The sequence below is a fragment of the Neomonachus schauinslandi genome, chromosome 6, assembly GCF_002201575.2.
Source record: "Neomonachus schauinslandi chromosome 6, ASM220157v2, whole genome shotgun sequence".
NCBI classification, from domain to species: domain Eukaryota; kingdom Metazoa; phylum Chordata; class Mammalia; order Carnivora; family Phocidae; genus Neomonachus; species Neomonachus schauinslandi.
In genome coordinates this window covers 22,932,380-22,950,709 of record NC_058408.1, presented here as the reverse complement: position 1 = coordinate 22,950,709, position 18,330 = coordinate 22,932,380, and positions in this window count along the sequence as shown.

Here is an 18,330-nt window from a genome sequence, read left to right as displayed (position 1 = left end):
ATATTCTTTTCTTTTTTTTTGCAAATATTATTTTCAACATGCCTTTATCAGAATTCTTATTGAGAGATCTGTATAACTCATCAAAAACAAAAGCAAAAAATTAAATTATTATTTTAGAAAATAAAAGTTCAGTATAGTAACTATTGTCATCATTGGGATTAAACAAACAATATCAAGTTAAACTGATTGTGAAGTATAGTTTCAACATTTTTTTAATAGCAGGTCTTTTTAAAATCTATACTTATGATTTCTTATGCAAAGTGTAATTATAATTTTTCAAATTAAGTTCTATTGTATGAAAGTTTCTTTTCTGTCAAAAAACAAGGGAATATTAAGAGCACCAGAATATTAACTACATATGTGAAGAAAGCAGAGACCCTTTTTGAACTCATAGGCTGTTATTTGACTCATCATATCTTTAATTAGATGAAAAAAAATAGAATCTCAAAGACTATATTGAGGTATTTCTTAAAAGTGTAAAATCTTACAGTCAGATAAAAAATAAGAAACTATGAATCCTTAAGACTTTAGTTGTGAGGAAAACTCACTGTGATGTATGAAACTTTCATTATTAATATAACAGGGCACATTTGTAGCAATTTTACATGAAATTCAGATGTGACAAAAAAGATACAAGGTTTTTACAAGGTCTTTTCAGTATTTAGCTTAGCAGTTAAAATAAAAAGTGATTATTTTCATCTGTAAGGATGATTTAAGTCATAGAATGTATGTGTTTTATTTATTCATTTATCAAACAAAGATTTAGGAAATGACTGCTATGTACTTTACTGTTTAACGAGTCTGTGTGTGTGTGTGTGTGTGTTTTACAGCAGTGCCTGATTTAGGCACTGAGTATATATACCCAATGAAATATATATTATTTTTGTTTTCAAGGAGCTCATGACCTAGTAGTGCACATATTGAGTAAGTTAAGTTCCAACAGAAAATTTATAGACTAGAGAGTAAATTGAACTGACAAGGGAGAACTGAATTGAGAACAAGTTCAATGATGGTAAATCCAATATGTCTGAGTGTCAATTAGCAACTTCAAGTGAAAGATGTTTAAGCTTAAGAGCTAATTGTGAATGAAGTCTTTTTTTCCTATCCCTTCCTGGAATGTCAAAAAATGTTGCAGTTTCTACTGTAAGGCATGAGAAGGGATTCCAGTACAAGACTGGAGAAAAGTTCCAAAATATCACAAAGTAAAAAAAAAATGCTATTAGCTAAAAGTAATTAAGAAAAGAAGGAAATCTGTTTCTCCTGTAGAGAAAGAGAGAGCATGAGAGGGTTGGAGGAGAAGGGGGTGGGGGAGAGGAAGAGGAGGACAAAAGGGGTGAAGAAGCAAAAAGGAGGAGAAAAGCAGGAGTATGAAAAGAGGAGGGAGAGGGAGGAAAGAGGAGAGGGATGCATTTGTATTTAGTAACAAAAGTGATAAGTATTAACTGTGGAATATTTGGAGAATATCAAAATGCTTAAAAATAAAATAAAAATCCTCTATAAGCCTAGCATCCAATGAAAATGATCATTAATATTGCAGCAAGCGAGCTTTTAGATATATGTATTTAGATGCATGGCAGAGGTAGCTCTACTGTCAATATTTGTCCTCTCTTTATCCTGGGCATATAATCAGCTTATCTTTTTCATATTTTTGAACAGTTATTTGAGGCTTTGTGCCTGAATTTTGGAAAAAACTACTTGTCCAGAACAGTTGAATGAGGTTGTACTTTTCTGTAGCCTGATCAGCTCGGAGCTACAGGAGGTTAGGAATCTGAAGTGGAAGGAGAGCCTCTCTTAAAGCTGCTTGACTACAAATTCTTACACTGAATTGCTGCATAATGAGAAATGAACTTTTATTGTATATGGTCTCTGACTTGTTTTTAAACAACAGTTTGCATACTTTCAGTAATATATCAATAATTATTTTGGGGCTCCTGGGTGGCTCCATCGGACTCTTGGTTTTGGCTCAGGTCACCATCTCAGCGTTGTGAGACAGAGCCCCACGTCGGGCTCCACACTCAGTGGGGAGTCTGCTCGAGATTCTCTCCCTCCCCCTTTTCTCCTCCCCTGCTTGGGTACTCCCCCACTCAAATAAATAAAACTTTTAAAAAGTAATTATTTTATCATATCATTATTTTATCATATATGGGATAATTAATTTAATGTTTCATAGTATAAGCTCAACAAATAACTAAGCACTTCACAAAGCTTTGATTTTGGAGAAAAGTTTACCAAATTCAGTGGCAGTGCTTTTGAGGTGCATTACCCATGTGTTAAGTGAAAGAATGCAAAGTATGCAAAGTAACTTTTTACTGAAATTATGGCTTATATTTAATTTTCAGTGGTACTCTGTTTAGACATTACATGTTTAATAATAAATATTTACTATCCTGTTGGCTAATTTGTAATGATTTACTATGCTAATACATTGTTACTATTTGATAAAATGCTAATAATTAAAATATTTTAATTTACAACATTTAAACATTGCTTTTTTTCCTTAAATACAATTCCCCTCAACATCCCCCAAACTGGAAAACAATGCAATTCTTTTGCAAACATCTATAGTACCTGGAATCAAGTTGACTTTAAAGGCACCTTGAATTCTCAGAAACAGCCTCAGTTTTAAAAGTGAATCAAGCCATGAATGGATAAACATTGTTAACAGGACTAACAAGTGATAGACTGGAATCTCATAAAAGTGAAGTGAGTGGCTGTATCTCACAATCCAATCTGTAATAACCCAGTTTTCTTTCCAAAGACCAATACCTTCAATGTCCCTAGGTTAGAATCTAGATAAGACTTTAGGAAGAGGTGATCAGAGTTCTGAAACCAATGTGTGAAGAGAAGAGGGATTTATCTTTTTTTGAGTATTTATAAGAGGTGTTTAGTAAGATATACTGTACCAGTACAGAAATTTAAATTAGCAAAGGCAAAGATTTCATAGAATACCTATTCAATGTTTAAGGTGAAAAGAGAAGTACCATTTATTTATCATATTTTATGTAACGATTTCTAATGAAAAATATCTCATTTATTTCTATATCTTAATTATTATCACCTCATTTTAGGGAAGAGACTTGGAGAAATCTAAGCTAATAATGCTAATAAATGGTGGACTTGAAACTAGAAGGTAATTTCTGTGATCTTGTGCCAATATTATTTAATGGGATAACCATGGTTACAGAATGTGAAAGACGGAGACCAAAAAAAGTGCTGGTTTTATACAATGTTTGTGTAAAATTGATTTCAGATTATATAATGATATGCTATGGAAATTTTTAAATATTATGAAACTATAGAAGAACACTCTGAGAATGCTCTGAGCATTTCTGTCTTCATAATATGTCCATTGATAAGGAGAAGTTTAATATCTTCTTTTAAATAGATGCCAAAGGACATAATACTATATAGTATTCTTGCCAAAAGTTAGGAATACCCAAGTACTAAATGGTGAACAGATAACAGAGGGATGGCCAAATAACTTATAAATAAGGTATATTGGGCTTTAAATTTTAATTCCAATAAAAATAGCACCCAATAACCCAAAATCAAAAAGGGCAAACCCCAAATCTTAATTTAGATTTTAAAAAACTACACATTTTCATCAAAAGTTTAGTTAGAACAACATGGTGACTTTCTGCTTAATAAAGTTTTTGAGTCCTTCTGAAATCCTTTAATCACAGGGAATTAAGTTAGCTCCTTATTCATTAAAGAGGCAATTACTTCAGTACAGGTTGTGCTGAATGACATGGATATGACAAATAAAGCTATGAGAGAAAATATTCCACATTTTTCATGAGTTATTTTCATTTATATTCTGAACATGAAGGCATTCCGATCACTCTAATGGTTAAATACAATATAGGATTGCCTTTACAAGAGAGTGGATACTTGCACATTTGCTTCAAGAGCATAAGACTAAATCAAAATGTGTATAAATATGATACTAAAGCATATTTTAGTAGTTAATGTACTCAGCTTTGGGAGCATCCCCAGTGAAGGGTATTTAACAAGTATGCTGTGAAGGTTCCAGGTTGTGAATTTTGCCAGTGTACATTTGATATTTGGATATATCTAGGGCAGTGTTTGCAGTTCTAGCATTGAATGATATTCAGAAGTTTAATTACTAGACAATCTTATTTCACACAGCAAGTTGCATGCAAAGCCTGAGTATTGTAGGTCATTTTCAGCTATCAACTTGTTTTACTCACCATGCTTGATGACCAAGCAGGTAATTTTTCTTCTCTTGGTCATGCTATCAGGCCCTGATCCCATAACATTTTCCATGTCTGCACATTCTCATTGTATCACTGGTGAGCTCTTATGAATGTATCAGTTTCACAGTATCAGTCCTTTCCAAGTGATACACCAGATACTAAATATAACATCTAGTTATATTTTACACTCAAGTTGCCAAGGTTTACCCTTTCATCTAGAATATTGTAGCATATTCTCACTTTCTGTTACTTCATTTGTAATACTCTTCTCCCAAGTATCTCCTTAATATACTTTACTTTTCTTCTTTCCCCCCCTATGACTAATGGTCACTTGTGAAAAACTTGGTCTCACCACCCGATCTAAATTATAATTTCTTTCTCTGGCAGTCATTATCAACTTACTCTGTTTCATTTTATTTTGTTGCACTTGGAACTTGATATTTATATTTTATTTGTATATTTTATTTCTCCTCCATTAAATTGGAAACTCCGGGAGCTCAAAGATTAAAGTGTAGTATTATAGTACACACACTGTCTGTAACAGTGCTTGCTACGAAGCAGTATGCAGTCAGCAGATATTTGTCAAATAAAGTAATAAGTAGTTCTTTATCAGATAAAGGAAAGAATGGATAAATTCTTGGAGGCAACAGAAAAATATCCCTCGAGTTTCTATGCAAGAGTGTTTTTGTCTCTCATAGACAGTTCAGAAATGGTCAGTTCAAAATGTTTACTGATCAGCAAAATATTTAAATGTAACTAGAAAAATTCTATGCATGGTACTAATTCCACTTTCTACTTTGTTGGTTTCTGAAAAAAAAAAAAAAAAACAACAAAACCTTGCCTTGATATTTTTTGTAGCAAGTTTCATCCATTTGTTGAATACTATAACTGATCATTTTATATGAATTTACATGCCTAATAACAAAATGCTTGCCCAACTGGAAAGATTTATTTTTTACCATGACTTGACAACAGATTTATAAAAAACATTTCTTATGAGTCAAAGAAAATAATAGGTTTAAATTTTTTTAACCAACTGAGTCAACTATTAATATTGTATTTTAAACCTCTATAAAGCTGAATTGAACCAATGATTGTAAAGCAAACACAGTTTAAACAATTAAAAAGCTTTTTCTCCAGAGGAAGGCAACTTTCTCAAAAGTGTAGATGGGAACCCTAATTTTTATCAATAGTTTTTATGATAAAAATTTCACATGGTGGATCAAAAAACAATGAAAAATGATGTTAACTTCTTGGAAAAACAACAAATCTTTTACAAATTACAAGGTGCACATTATGTTTTGGTTTATAAGTTTTATATGATGCTATGTATAAAGTAATTTACATACTGTTTTTCACTTTTTTCTTTTGCTACTAGTATGTCTAATTATGGGTGTGTATAAACCATGTACAAAATTGTTTCTTACCATTTAAAATGACAGAATATGCCACTTAGGAAAGACATACCTGTATAATTTGGAATAACTCCCTATCTATTTCTAAATCAAAATGGCCTGTTTCTTCTAATAATAACATTTATTAAAATATTATACCAATTTTTAAGAGCCATCCTATTAATTATACCACTATCCACAAGTTTAGAATTTTTAAGTTATTGAGTCATACTAGTCAAAGCTTAATGACAGTTTTGTATCATTCACTTAACCATATTTTAAATATTTAATGAAGTTAAATTGTCTGGTAGGAAGGCAGCATGATGTTGTACAATAATTTCTACGGTGGATCCCTAGGCTTCCTAAAAATTTGTATGTAATATCCACACAAAAATCACTTAAAAAATTAAATGGCTAAGCAGTTACGTTTTAAACTGCCTGAGAAGCATAGTGTCGGCATATTGTGTTTTACATATATCAGATGTTTATATATTTTTTTCTTTTAAATATGTCCACTGCTTAAATAATGTTTAAGAAGGAATTATCCAGTGGAAATAGGGTGGAATTTGGAGTGACAAGACCAGGATTTGAATTGTTTCTTCATTGTGCTATTTCTATGGCCTTGTTACATATAACTCAGGTTCAGTTACTGAACCTAATCAAACCAATAATATCTGGAGAGAAGTTTGTTTGCTTTTGCTTAGCCATTGGAAGAGAAAAGAAATGTATTTCTCACCAAAGACCATCCTTCCGTGGAGGTTGATAAGCTCTCACAATAATAATAATTAAAAAAAACTACTGATATTAGGAGCCAACCATGTTCTGGACAATTTTATAATCATAGAATATAAGTTGCCTCAGTAATCCTCACAGCAGCCCCAGAATTTCAGTATGATTCCCACTACACAGATGAGAAAAGTGAATTTCAGAATTAGTTATCTTGCGGCATATCATCCTATTAATAACACGATGGAACTCAGACTTGAATACAAGGAGTCCTTGCAGAGGACTCCAGAAACAGTCCTCTTACCTTTTATTAAGAATTGCCTTTTGTATCAGTGTTTTCACTTCAGCAGTGTTAAAAACAATTATTCATAGCCATTTATGGACACATAGAAGTGTCTATTGAAATGCAGCTGAAAACAATCAGCAGAAAATGTATTGGTTTAAATAATAGTTTACCATCCTAATTTCCTCCCCCCCCCCTTTTTTTTTAAAGATTTATTTATTTGACGGAGAGATACAGTGAGAGAGGGAACACAAGCAGGCAGAGTGGGAGAGGGAGAAGCAGGCTTCCCGCTGAGCAGGGAGCCCAATGCGGGGCTCCATCCCAGGACCCTGGGACCATGACCTAAGCCGAAGGCAGATGCTTAATGACTGAGCCACCCAGGCACCCCAGAAAAATACCCAATGCAATGGACTGAATATTTGTGTCCCTCAAAATGAATATGTTGAAATCCTACCGCACAATGCCATGGTATTAGGAGGTAGGGCTGTTGGTAGGTGATAAGGTCATAGGGGTTGAGCCCTCATCAATGGGATTAGTGCCCTTATAAAAAGGATCCCTCTCATCCTCTTTCCATCATGTGGGGACACAAAGAGAGGTTGGCAGTGTGCAATTAGGACTCGGATCTCACCAGACATGGAATCTGCTGGCACCTTGATCTCAGACTTGTAGCCTCCAGAATTTGAAAAATACATTTCTATTATTTATAAGCCACTCAGACTCTGGCCTTCTGTTACAGCATTCTAAATTGAATAGGACACCCAGGGAAGTTAAAACAAGCAAACAAAAAAACCCTCAAATTGCAATAAAACCAGAAACAAAATTCTCTATTCTATAACTTCCATGAGTTAAAATGGGCAGATATTAAATCAATAAATGCTGAAATATCAAGTTGGGAATAGTTAAGGAAAGAGGTGTTGCAGGAATAGTGCACAGAAGGGGTTGTTACTTGTACATCTGCTGTTGGAGGAGGATCTAAACACTGTTTCACTTATAGGATATATCCTCTAAAACATTTTAGCTGTACTCTTGAACTTAGAACAATTCTAGTTAATAATTGTTAAATTCATATATATATAATATTTTGTATATATATTATACATATCCATAATATATCCTTTTATACACACATACACACACATATATATATATATATCTTTTTTGCTGAAACCACCACTAATATTTAGTTCAGAAGGAAAGGATTTTACTACCATAATAGTGAATTATGACATAAATTGAAGGAAAAAATGTTTAATGTCAAAAATTGAGTCATTCTCTATAATATTAAGTGGAAGTAGATGCTCTCTACTTTTCATGTGGAAGTGGACCAATGTCTGTAAAGAGTGACAAAGTTAATACTGATTCCAAACAACAAAAAAAATTGAGTTAAAAATTAAATAAAATTTGTTGAAACTAAAAATGGATTAGAAAATAGAAAAGAGGGGAGGGGGAAAGATGGCGGAGGAGTAGGGGACCCTATTTCAGCTGGTCCCCGGAATTGAGCTGGATATCTACCAGACCACTCTGAGCACCCACGAAATCAGCCTGAGATGTAAGAAGATCCGGATCTCTACAAACAGAATATCGCAGGTGGTTGGTTTTGAGGTATGAAGTGGGGAGCCGTGATTCTGCGGGCAGATATCGGAGGATAAATGGCAGTGGGAGGGTGCCTGGACGTGGGGATCCTACACTGCCGGTGAGTGACAGCCTCGCATGCTGCAGACGGGCACAGACTCGCAGACTGGTAGCACCGGGGAAAGGACTTTAGGGCAGCCCCCTGGGTGGAAACTTGTGCGCACGCGCGTGCGTGAACTGGGAGTGGCTGGCGGTTTCAGAAGCACAAAGGGCAGAGAGGGGCCCCGACCTGGAGGCAGAACTGGGAGCGCTGCGGAGGGGCGCACAACCGAGGACGCTGTAGTTTATAGCAACACAGACAGAAAAGGAGACGGTGTGGCCTGGAGAGCTCACTGAAGAACAGACTGTGGTCTCTGCTCTGAGGCAGAGGGTTGGAAATGGTCTCTTCTGCTCTGACTCGCGGAAGAGACGCAGAAAGCCACCAGGGAAAGGCGCCAGAGAACAAAAGCCCCGAAGACTGATTCCCGCTGAGCCCATCCCCCGCCACAGGGGCGCAGGGCAACTCCGCCCAAACAGAGTTGCCTGAGTAACAGCGCGGCAGGCTCCTCCCGCAGAAGACAGGCTGGGAAAACAAGAGGCCAGGAACCCTAAGGTCCCAAGAAAACAGGTGCATCTTGCTTGGGTTCTGGTCAATAATTTGGACTCTATACATTCCCTCAAACACCCATCAACAGAATGACTAGGAGGAGGAGCCCCCAAAACAGAAAAGACTCAGATATTATGACTTATGCTGCAGATTTAAAATGGATACAGATATAACCAAGATGTCAGATTGGAATTCTGGCTAGCAATTGTGAAGACAATGACTAGAATGGAGAAATCAATTAATGGCAACATAGAGTCTCCAAGCGCAGAAATGAAAGGTGAATTGGCAGAACTTAAAAATGCTATCAATGAGATCCAATCCAATCTAGATAATCTAACAGCTAGGGTAACTGAGGCAGAAGAGAGAATAAGCGACCTGGAAGACAATATAATAGATAAAAAGGGAAAAGAGGAGGCCAGGGAAAAACAACTCAGAATCCATGAAAATAGAATTAGAGAAATAAGTGTCACCATGAAGCATTCCAATGTCAGAATAATTGGAATCCTGGAGGGAGTGGAGAGAGAGAGAGGACTAAAAGATGTATTTGAGCAAATCGTAGCTGAGAACTTCCCTAATCTGGGGAATGAAATAAACATTCGCATCCTAGAGGCAGAGAGGACCCCTCCCAAGCTCAAGGAAAACAGGTCAAGACCCTGGCATGTAATAGTAAAACTTGCAAATCTTAGAACCAAGGAAACCATCTTAAGGGCAGTTAGGGGGAAGAGATTCCTTACGTACAGAGGGAGGGACATCAGAATAATGTCAGACCTATCCACAGAGACCTGGCAAGCCAGAAAGGCCTGGCAAAACATATTCAAGGTACTAAATGAGAAGAACATACAGCCAAGAATACTTTATCTGGCAAGGCTTTCATTTAGAATGGATGGAGAGATGCAGAACTTCCACGACCGGCAGAAACTGAAAGAATATGTGACCCCTAAGCCAGCCCTGCAAGAAATATTAAGGGGGGGTTCTATAAGGAGAAAGACCCCAAGAGTGATCTACAACAGAAATTTACAGGGACAATCTACAAAAACAACGTCTTCACAGGCAACGTGATGACAATTAATTCATATCTTTCAATAATCACTCTCAACATGAATGGCCTAAATGCTCCCATAAAACGGCACAGGGTTGCAGATTGGATAAAAAGATAGGACCCATCCATATGCTATCTACAAGAGACTCATTTTGAACCTAAAGATACATCCAGACTGAAAGTGAAGGGATGGAGATCCATCTTCCATGCCAGCGGACCTCAAAAGAAAGCTGGGGTAGCAATTCTTATATCAGACAAATTAGATTTTAAACTAAAGTCTGTAATTAGAGACACAGAAGGACACTATATCATTCTTAAAGGGTCTATCTAACAATTGTAATCTAACAATTGTAAATATCTATGCCCCCAACATGGGAGCAGCCATCTACATAAGCCAACTGTTAACCAAAATAAAGAGTCATATTGATAACAATACTTTAATTGTAGGAGACCTCAGTACTCCACTCTCAGCAATGGACAGATCATTAAGCAGAAAATCAACAAGGAAACAAGAGCTTTGAATGATACATTGGACCAAATGGACCTCATAGATATTTACAGAACATTCCACCCTAAAACAATAGAATACTCATTCTTCTCGAGCGCACATGGAACTTTCTCCAGAATAGACCACATACTGGGTCACAAGTCAGGTCTCAACCGATACCAAAAGACTGAGATTATTCCCTGCATATTCTCAGACCACAATGCTCTAAAACTGGAACTCAATCACAAGAAAAAATTTGGCAGAATTCAAACACTTGGAAGCTAAAGACCACTCTGCTCAAGAATGTTTGGGTCAACCAGGAAATCAAAGAAGAACTTAAACAATTCATAGAAATCAATGAGAATGAAAACACATTGGTCCAAAACCTATGGAGATGGAATTCAGGCTAGCAATTGTGAAGACAATGGCTAGAATGGAGAAATCAATTAATGGCAACATAGAGTCTCCAAGGGCAGAAATGAAAGGTGAATTGGCAGAACTTAAAAATGCTATCAATGAGTCTCCAAGGGCATAGCTATTTACAGAACATTCCACCCTGCATACTCCCCCACCCTCCATACTGCAAAGGCGGTCCTAAGGGGGAAATACATAGCCATCCAAGCCTCACTCAAAAAAATAGAAAAATCCCGAATTCACCAACTAACTCTACACTTTAAAGAACTAGAGAAAAAGCAACAAACGATGCCTAAGCCACGCATTAGAAGAGAAATAATTAAATTAAAACAGAAATCAATGAATTAGAAACCAGAAACACAGTAGATCAGATCAATGAAACTAGAAGTTGGTTCTTTGAAAGAATAAGATCAATAAACCACTGGCCAGACTTATCCAAAAGAAAAGAGAAAGGACCCAAATTAATAAAATTATGACTGAAAGGGGAGAGATCATGACTAACACCAAGGAAATAGAAACAATTATTAGAAATTATTATCAACAACTATATGCCAATAAACTGAGCAATCTGGGTGAAATGGGGGCCTTCCTGGAAACCTAGAAGCTGCCAAGACTGAAACAGGAAGAAATTGACAACCTGAATAGGCCAATAACCAGTAATGAGATTGAAGCAGTGATCAAAAGCCTCCCAAAAAACAAGAGTCCAGGGCCTGATGGATTCCCTGGGGAATTCTACCAAACATTCAAAGAAGAAATAATACCTATTCTACTGAAGCTGTTTCAAAAATTAGAAACAGAAGGAAAACTTCCAAACTCATTCTATGTGGCCAGCATTACCTTAATCCCCAAACCAGGCAAAGACCCCATCAAAAAGGAGAATTTCAGACCGATATCCCTGATGAATATGGATTCCAAAATCCTCAACAAAATCCTAGCTAATAGGATCCAACAATACATTAAAAGGATCATCCACCACGACCAAGGGGATTTATCCCCGGGATGCAAGGGTGGTTCAACATTTGCAAATCAATCGATGTGATAGAACACATTAATAAGAGGAGAGAGAAGAACCATACGGTCCTCTCAATTGATGCAGAAAAAGCATTTGACAAAATACAGCATCCTTTCCTGATTAAAACTCTTCAGAGTATAGGGACAGAGGGAACATTCCTCAAGTTCATAAAACCCATCTACGAAAAACCCACAGCGAATATCATCCTCAATGGGGAAAAGCTGAGAGCCTTTCCCTTAAGATCAGGAACACGTCAAGGATGCCGACTCTCACCACTATAGTTCAATATAGTAATAGAAGTCCTAGCAATAGCAATCAGACAACAAAAAGAAATAAAAGGTATTCAAATTGGCAAAGAAGAAGTCAAACTCTCTCTTTTCACAGATGACATGATACTTTATGTGGAAAACCCAAAAGACTCCACCCCCAAATTACTAGAACTCATACAGCAATTCAGTAATGTGGCAGGATACAAAATCAATGCACATAAATCAGTTACTTTCTTATACACTAACAATGCAACTGTAGAAGGAGAAATTAGAGAAATGATTCCATTTACAATAGCACCAAAAACCATAAGAAACCTTGGACTAAACCTAACCAAAGAGGTAAAGGATCAATACTCTAGGAACTACAAAACACTCATGAAAGAAATTGAAGAAGACACAAAAAGATGGAAAAATATTCCATGCTCATGGACTGGAAGAATAAACATTTTTAAAATGTCTATGCTACCCAGAGCAGTCTATACCTTCAATGCCATCCCGATCAAAATTCCAATGACATTTTTCAAAGTGCTGGAACAAACAATCCTAAAATTTGTATGGAATCAGAAAAGACCCCGAATTGCCAAGGAAATGTTGAAAAAGAAAAACAGCTGGGGGCATCACGTTGCCCGATTTCAAGCTGTATTACAAAGCTGTGATCACCAAGACAGCATGGTACTGGCACAAAAACAGACATATAGACCAATGGAACAGAATAGAGAACCCAGATATGGACCCTCAACTCTATGATCAGATAATCTTTGACAAAGCAGGAAAAAACATGCAATGGAAAAAGACAGGCTCTTCAATAAATGGTGCTGGGAAAATTGGACAGCCACATGCAGAAGAATGAAACTCGACCATTCTCTAACACCATTCACAAAGATAAACTCAAAGTGGATGAAAGACCTCGATGTGAGACAGGAATCCATCAAAATCCTAGAGGAGAACATAGGCAGTAACCACTTTGACATCGCCCACAGCAACTTCTTTCAAGATACATCTTGAAAAGCTAGTGAAACAAAAGCAAAAATGAACTTTTGGGACTTCATCAAGATAAAAAGCTTCTGCACAGCAAAGGAAACAGTCAACAAAACAAAGAGGCAACCCACAGAATGGGAGAAGATATTTGCAAATGACACTACAGATAAAGGGCTGGTATCCAAGATCTAGAAAGAACTTCTCAAACTCAACACCCAAAAAACAAATAATCAAGTCAAAAAGTGGGCAGAAGATATGAAAAGACACTTCTCTGAAGAAGACAGACAAATGGCTAACAGACACATGAAAAAATGTTTATCATCATTAGCCATCAGGGAAATCCAAATCAAAACCACATTGAGATACCACCTTATACCAGTTAGAATGGCAAAAATGGACAGGGAAAGAAACAACAAATGTTGGAGAGGTTGTGGAGAAAGGGGAACCCTCTTACACTGTTGGTGGGAATGCAATTTGGTACAGCCACTTTGGAAAACAGTGTGGAGGTTTCTCAAAAATTTAAAAATAGAGCTACCCTATTACCCAGCAATTGCACTCCTGGGTATTTACCCCAAAGACACAGATGTAGTGAAATGAAGGGCCATATGCACCCCAATGTTCATAGCAGCAATGTCCACAATAGTCAAACTGTGGAAAGAGCTGAGATGCCCTTCAATAGATGAATGGATAAAGAAGATGTGGTCCATATATACAATGGAATATTACTCAGCCATCAGAAAGGATGAATACCCAACTTTTACATCAACATGGATGGGACTGGAGGAGATTATGCTAAGTGAAATAAGTCAAGCAGAGAAAGTCAATTATCATATGGTTTCACTTATTTGTGGAACATAAGGAATAGCATGGAGGACATTAGGAGAAGGAAGGGAAAAATTGGTGGGGGAGGAATTGGAGGGAGAGATGAACCATGAGAGACTATAGACTCTGAGAAACAAACAGGGTTTTAGAGGGGAGGGGGGAGGGGGGATTGGTTAGCCCAGAGATGGGTATTAAGGAGGGCATGTACTGCATGGAGCACTGGGTGTTATACGAAAACAATGGATCATGGATCACCACATTAAAAACCAATGATGTATTGTATGGTGATTAACATAACATAATAAAATTAAAAAAAAAAGAATGAAGACAAAATAAAGACCTATCATCATCCAAAAAAAAAGAAAAGAAAGAGAGCTGTGCATTGAAGATGAATACATTTATAGTTTTGAAACGAGATTTACTACTAGAATTAATGAGAAAAAATTGAGATCACTCTGCCCTCATTAAAATTCATCAGTATATTTATTTACACAGAAGCAGAAATTTTTTTAAAAACATGTAAAGATGATACACTGATATATATGCCCAGATGATATTTTCAGCTCTTAGTACATCTAATATTTTTCTACCACATTTGACTGTCTTGTTTTTCTGGGGCTCCTAATGGATGTATGTGGAGATCTGTCTTTATGGCTGGTAATGAGGTGTGTGTTTTATCATGAAAAGTCAAACAGGAAAAATAATAGCAGAATTTAAATTCATATCAGAATTATAGTTGACAGTTCAGAAAAGTGGATAAAAGACCTTGACTTCTTGTGAAAAAGAAACACAAAGACATTCTTTTCCAAATTTGACAACAGACATCAACCTACGTATCTGAATATTTAATTAAATTCCTAGTAAGGTTAAAAACAACAACAACCAAAAAAAAAACAAACTTAAATGTATAATGTTTAATTCAATGGCCAGTTCACAGTCAAAACACAAGGAAAGTAGTCTCAATCAATAAGAGCAAAAACACAAAGAATCCAACAGAGGTAGATGTATACACAAGATGTCAACTATTGGAAAGATAATAAACTTACTCAAGTGTATAGAATAGAGAATTTTGTTTCTAGTTTTTTTTTTTTTTTTTAAGATTTTATTTATTTATTTCAGAGAGAGAGAATGAGAGAGAGCACATGAGAGGGGGGAGGGTCAGAGGGAGAAGCAGACCCCCCGCTGAGCAGGGAGCCTGATGCGGGACTCGATCCAGGGACTCCAGGATCATGACCTGAGCTGAAGGCAGTCGCTTAACCGACTGAGCCACCCAGGCGCCCTGTTTCTAGTTTTAATGAGTAATTATTTTATTTTATTTTTTATATAGTTCAGAGATCTTATTCTAGGAGCTTGTAATTACAGTGCTTGCTTGTCGAAATGATAACTGAGAACAAGTATACAAAACAGTTGATTCCTCATTGTGTACTGAAAACAATAAGAGGGTCTAGGATGCCAAATAAACCTGTGCTGAGAATTTTCCCAAGATAAAGTTGAACAGCTCCAGTTTCTTCAGTGTTTATCAAAATACAAAAGAAAAAAAGTAGAGGTCATTGTTTTGATGGCAAATCTGACCCTTTCAGGCTGAAGGAGTGAAAGCATATGGAGAGGGAGGGCTCCGGGGATGCGGGCACTGAGGTTCCAGGATGACCACCACAGGCCATTCTGCATGGTCATGATAGGGGCCCTGTGATTTTGTCTGTCTCAGGTCATCCTGCATCCCCTAGCTTTTGTGCTTGTACTTGTGCTTACTCAGACACCCAGGAAACAGGCTGGGGGCTGTGGCCACATTCATAGACCCCTTGGAGGAACCCTAGCCTTCCCTTGGGTCAACCTGGGCATTCTGGCTTGCTCCAGGCTGCCTGGCTTCTCACCAGCAGGAGGGCGAGTAGGTGGGCGAGCCACCCTAGACAGACTCTTTTTACAAAGCTAGCTGATGAGTCTATGACACATAATACCTGTGTATATTTGTTTTTGTTTGTATTGTCTGCATTTTGTAGGAAATTGCCAATTGTTTGCTATAATAGAAGAATGCTGGAGTACAGGAAAAGTGGTTAAATAAGAAAAATGTAGCCAAATTAGTAGTTATTTCTTCTTTTGACACTAACATTTTTATTCATGAAGATATTTTCCAGCTGAGTAACAAAAGACACAAACAAAAATGGCTTAACCAATGTGCCAAGTTATTATCTGATAGATGTAGAGTTATTCAATGAATAGATCATTTAACATACCCAATATCAGTAAATCCGAACTTCTTTGTATTTTTTTCACTCTGTGTTTCTTATTAAGTCTTGTCTTAGCTCAGGCTACGATAATAAAATACAATAGACTGAGTAGCTTTAAAAAAAAAAAATTATTTCTCACAATTCTAGAGACTAGGAAGTCCAAGATGCCAGCTGATTCAGTTCCTGATGAGAGCTCTCTTCCTGGCTTGCAAATGTCTACCTTCTCACTATGTCCCCAGGTGACTTTTCCTCAGTGTAAGTCAGTGGAGAGAGAGAATGAGCTGTGGTTTCTTCCTTTTTTTACAAGGATACAAATCTCATCATGGGAGCCCCACCCTCATGACCTCATCTAAACTGAATTATCTCCCAAAGACCCCACTTCCAAATACCATCACACTCAAGGTAAGGGCTTCAGCATATGAATTTTGGGTAAAACAAATATTCAATCCGTAAGAAGTCTACTACTTCTCAACATCTTCAGATGCCTACCATAATTTCTGGCTATCAAATGCATATATAATAATGTCAAGCCGAAATAAAATAAGCTTTTCTACCTTAGCACCTCTTTTTATCAGAGAAAGCCCTACTCATATGCCCCTCAACAAATTTCCCTTGTTGGCCAGTATTTTGCCATATCTCATTCTCTAAAATTTCAACCAGTAAAGCTAGTGGAATTACCATGATTGATTTAGATCAATCAAGATTCACTGCCTGGGTTTGTGAAAGGCTCATTTTTCTCTGAAGCACAACTTACTAAGGGTTTATATTAAGGGATATGGTAGGGAAAATGTATATTTTAGGCAAGTAAGAATATCTAACGTAGTCATTGACTCCTGAATAACCTTGGCAAGTCACTTAATCCTTCTCTGCCTCAGTTTCTTTATAAATTAATTATGAGTCTGTTGATACATAAAAGGTATCCCAAAATTCAGTAGCTTAAAACAACAAACATCTAAAGTCTCACAGTTTCTGAAGGTCAGATTAGCTGATTGCAGTTCAGAGTCTCTTTTGAGGTGGAAATCTTTCTATCAGCCAACTGCAGTCATCTGGGGACTCAACTGAGCTGGACAGATCTGCTTGTAAGCTTCCTGATGTGATTTTCTGCAGGGCTTACATCCTTTCTGGTGTGAGCTGGAGATTTCAAGTTTTCACCGTGAAGATCCACCAAGAATGATATATTTTATTCATGAAATCTTTACCAACTTCCCTCAAATAATGCCATAAAAATGCGAATTTTATCCAGAGTGGAAGATAACATTTTCCTGAAGGGAAAGTATTCATAAAGGAATCTCTCACAAATTATATCTTGTCAAAGAATTGATAAATCTGACTCTTGAAAGAATATTTGGGCTTGAGAACATTATCTATCATTTGGATTCATTTCTCCTCACTCCCATACATCTTCTCCCTCAGGATTTCCAAAATACTTTACTAATTTCATTTCAAGCAGTCTGAAAACACAAAATCTGCCTTCAGTCAATCCACTCAGAATTCACTAGAAAATACAGATTTTCATGAAAAGAGAAAGAGAACAGAAAAGAGAAGAAAAAGCATACTCATCATTAGGATCTATGGTAAGAATAATTTTTTTTCCTTTTCTTGTTCAGATAAGTGTTTAGATTTATAGCACTAACAGATATTTGACAAAGGTTTAGACGTTGTTAAAACACGGGAAGCCTTTACAGAGAGAGGAAAGTATTCAAGTTGTTTGGCTATTACCATTAGGTATCATGGCTTTATATTCCCTTAACAAAAGAGTCTATCAATTAGCTATAGTTGAGGTCCAATGACTAGAAAGTAGTATGACTTTTAGAATTTAGTGACTTAATTTGATTATCTCTGCATTTTGGTTCATATACAGTCATAATGAAATTGGTAGGTTCAGAAAGATTCAAACAAATTAAGGATGTTTTTCCTCCAAAAACAACTTATTTATTAATAGTCATAGAAGAATGTCTCATAGACAATTCTATTTTCTGTCTGAACTGTTAATTTCTGAGTTTAGGAATTCTTTTTATAAACCTTTTGATTATTCAAGTCAGATAAAAATAGAAGTTACCTTTATAGGGGCGCCTGGGTGGCTCAGTCGTTAAGCGTCTGCCTTCAGCTCAGGTCATGATCCCAGAGTCCTGGGATCGAGCCCCGCATCGGGCTCCCCGCTCCGTGGGAAGCCTGCTTCTCCCTCTCCCACTCCCCCTGCTTGTGTTCCCTCTCTGGCTGTCTTTCTCTCTGTCAAATAAATAAAA